The sequence below is a fragment of the Canis lupus genome, chromosome 10 (genome assembly GCF_003254725.2).
Source record: "Canis lupus dingo isolate Sandy chromosome 10, ASM325472v2, whole genome shotgun sequence".
NCBI classification, from domain to species: Eukaryota; Metazoa; Chordata; class Mammalia; order Carnivora; family Canidae; genus Canis; species Canis lupus.
In genome coordinates, this window is record NC_064252.1 from 28,744,385 (window position 1) to 28,748,080 (window position 3,696).

The 3,696-nt window shown below is 58.0% G+C and overlaps 1 long non-coding RNA gene across 1 annotated transcript; it reads left to right on the top strand.

Moving 5' to 3' along the window:
* The first annotated feature begins 2,228 nt into the window (after nt 1-2,228).
* LOC112674982 (uncharacterized) lies at nt 2,229-3,448 on the top strand. The gene is made up of 3 exons (XR_003145694.3): nt 2,229-2,443; nt 2,690-2,747; nt 3,104-3,448. It is a non-coding gene; the product is annotated as an uncharacterized LOC112674982 (long non-coding RNA).
* The last annotated feature ends 248 nt before the right edge of the window (nt 3,449-3,696 follow it).

Below are 3,696 nucleotides of genomic sequence, written 5' to 3' on the forward strand. Positions count from 1 at the left end.
AAGGAGGAGCCCAGGCCCCCACCTGGCCCCGCCCTGCGCTCAGGTGTGCACCAGGCCTGGAGAAGCTGGCTGGGCCTCTCTCCCAGGTGGTAGGAGGGACACAGCCCAGTACTCCCAGTCCAGGCCCAGCTGGGCCCTTCTAGCCCGTCAAACCCAGCACAGCGTCTTCGGGGGGTGGGGGACACTGGAAGGTAGAAGGGGAAGGTCGATCACTCACCTTCAGGTCTCCACTGTTTGCTTAAGAAACCTTGTGAATTTTGCATCCACTCCTTAGCAGATCGGTGTTTGTTTTATTTATTTATTTTTACAGATTTTATTTATTCATGAGAGACACAGAGAGAAGCAGAGACACAGGCAGAGGGAGAAGCAGGCTCCATGCAGGGAGCCCGATGTGGGACTCGATCCCAGGACCCCGGGATCACGCCCTGAACCAAAGGCAGACGCTCAACCACTGAGCTCCCCAGGTGCCCCTGTGTTTGTTTTAACATAACGCGATTCCCTCTCCTCCTGCCATAAAGGGTCGCAGTGACTCCCAGCGCAGGGAGCTAGGATTGCTAGCCAGGCACAGCAGTGTCCCCACTGACCCCTGCGGGGAGGCCCCCTGGATGAGAGGCCCCAGCAGACACCCTGGCCCCTGAGTATAAGCCAGTCTTCCCTTCCTCCCTTCTCAGATCTGACCCCTACCTTGTCACAAAATCACTCTATACCACAACCATCTGTTTGTGTGGCTGCCTTGGCCTCCGACTGTGGCCTCCCTGGTGGGGAGGGCCACAGGCTGCCCCCCTCTGTGCCCCCAGCGCCCCCGCACAGGCTCAGCCGTATGTGCACCACGTGAAAAACTGAGATGGTGAAGGAATGGGCAGGGTGGTGGCCTGGGGCGGGCGGCGGCGGTGTGTGCTACGGTGGGCAGCATGGTGGCCCCCCAATGATGGCCATGTCCTAACCCCAGACACCTGAGGTGCCTGAGGGGCTCAGTTGGTTGAGCGTCTGACTCTTGATTTCGACTGGGGTCATGATGTCAGGGTCCTGGGATGGAGCCTGGAGTCGGGCTCTGCGCTCAGCAGGGAGTCTGCTTGAATTTCTCTCCCTCTGCACCCCCCTCCCCCCCTCTGCCTCCCCTGATCTCATGAGCACACACTCTCTTTCTCCCTAAAATAAATAAAAATAAATTCTTATCCTGGATACCTGTGAATATGTTACCTTATATGGCAAAAGGAACTTTGCAGGTATGGGTTTGTTAAGGCTCTGGAGAGGGAAAAAAGTCCTGCCTGCCATTCCTGAGGCCTGCCTTGCAGATTTTGGATCTGCCTAGCCAGCTGCCACCATTTCATAAGCCTTACAATCAATTAATCAACCAATCATTCAATACATAGGTATCCTATTGGTTCTCTTTCTCTGGTTGAAGCCTGAGGCCAACAGGAGTCAAGGGAAATTGGCCTTCTGGGGTCCATATTGGGAGACCACTCAGAATGAAGTCGTGGTGGGCAGGAGAGCTGTCTCAAGAATGGTCTGGAAGGTCAGGTGCCCCTCAACAGGGGTGGGGTGGGGCCGGGGTGCAGTTCCCAGAGGCAGCAGAACAAATACAGGGGTTGGAAGGGATGGAGGGCAGAGCTGGGGAGGGTCCAGGTGGGAGGGAAGAGCAGGGCCTGGCTTGGGGTGGGGGTGGGGGTCTCTGGGGAGCGAGCAGGCCCATAGGCTCTGGAAAAGCAAGGCCACAGGAGACTAGGCCTGGCCAAAAGGGGCCAGAAGACAAGGCATCCTTTGACAAAGAAGATCTGAGACCAGAGGAAAGGAGGGAGTGGGGGCCAGGCTAGGAGGTGGGGTGCCTGGGGGCGCGGAAGCGCGGGGCGGGGGGCAGCCCACCCACATGACTTGCCCACACCCCTGGAGAGCCAGTGAGGTGTGGGAGGGGGAGAGTTCTGTTCCCACCTCTGTCCCCCCCAAAACTGTCCTTTTCAAGGGCATGCCCCACCCCTCGGGGGGCAAGCTGAGCTGGGATCTCTGCCCCCCACCCCCCCCAGACCTCCCTTTCCCCTTAACCTCTCCTGGGCTGGCTGTGGTTTCAGCAAACAATTTGGATCCTTCTAGAGCTTGGGATAGGAGGCCTTGACCTCTTCCTTCTAAGTGGTAAGAAATGCTCCGCATTCCTGAGTCAAGAGACCAGGGGCCATTCCTCTCCCTCAGCACCGGGCCAGACCCAGAGGAGCAAAATTAAGTGTGAACCCAGACACCCCCACCCCCCCCACGCCCCTGTCCTGGGCTGCTGCGGCAGCGCCTGCAGATGAGCCTCCCAGGCCTCTCAAGTCAGATCTGAGCCCTCTAGGGGCTGGTGGGCTGAGGCCCTGCTCCCTCACCCTGGGGGCAGGAATGTTGGAGAACAAATTCCTGGGGCTTCCCGCCCTGGAGGCTGGACTCCTGTCATCTGGGCTCCCGCCTGATTCCCGTGAGTCTCCCCCTGATGCCCAGCCTGGCGCTGAGGGGCTTCTCCTACACGGTTGTGGTTCAGGGAGGGAGGCGGGGGCAGGGGAGGGAGACGTGGGGTATCTGAGGACCCCTCTGTGAGTCCCCACACCTGTGTTGTGACCTGAGTCCATAGTGAGCTTGGAGCATATGTGGGGGCCGGGGCGGGGGGGGGGGGGGGCTGCTGCTCTGGGATCTCCTATTTACTCCTCACGCCCGGTTCCACTAGACGATCTATCACATACCATGTCACAGAGCAGAAGGCTGAGCCCAGAAGCCCAGAGAGGGTAAGTAACTTGTCCAAGGGCGCCCAGCACATAAGTGCAGGGGTCAGTATTGGGATTTGAGAGTCCCTGCTTGGGAACACTAGGCCCAGGGCCTCAGGGGAGGGAGGAGGAGAAGGAAAGGCCCAGAAGGGGGGAGTGAACAGCCTTATCTACCAAGGTGGTGGGGCTGCAGTGGGGAAAATGGGGTAGACCACAGAGAGTGGGGAGCCTGGATGGGTTGGCAGGGGCCAGGTTGGGAAGGGCCTCAGAGGCCAGAGTGAGGAGTTTCCGTTTCCACATGTCCCGTCCGGGGACCTTCCGGGGAGGGTGCCCTTGGAGGAATGGTTTGCTATGAATAAATGCACTGAAACCCACAGGATCAGCCCATTTGCAAAGCCCTCCTGGCAGTAAGGCGACAGGAAGGACCCTGGCACATTGGGGACCTAATCAGCCACCAAGAAGTCATTCCTGCCACCCCTTACCCTGCCTCTCCATCACCCCCCTGCTTCGGGGTATGATGTGCCCTGCCCCCTCCCCGCCCCCAGATTATAGATTCTTCTGAAGGTAGAGCTCACTCTAAATCCTCTGCACGGACGCCTGGGTGGCTCAGTGGTTGAGCATCTGCTTCGGCTCAGGGCCTGATCCCGGGGATCGAGTCCCGCGTCGGGCTCCCTGCATGGAGCCTGCTTCTCCCTCTGCCTGTGTCTCTGCCTCTCTCTCTGTGTGTGTCTCTCATGAATAAATAAATAAACATCTTTAAATACACACACATTCATAAACAAACAAACAAACAAACCGTCCCCCTTCCAGGATGTGGTGAACAGAAAAATGCCCCCCAAAGATGGTCATGAGGACGTTCTGCTCCCTGGAACTTGCGACCAGTTAGGTGCCACACAAAGGGGACTTGAGGCTGTAATTAAGTTTGCGAATTAGTTGCCCTTAAAATCGGGAGATCATCCTGATTACCTTG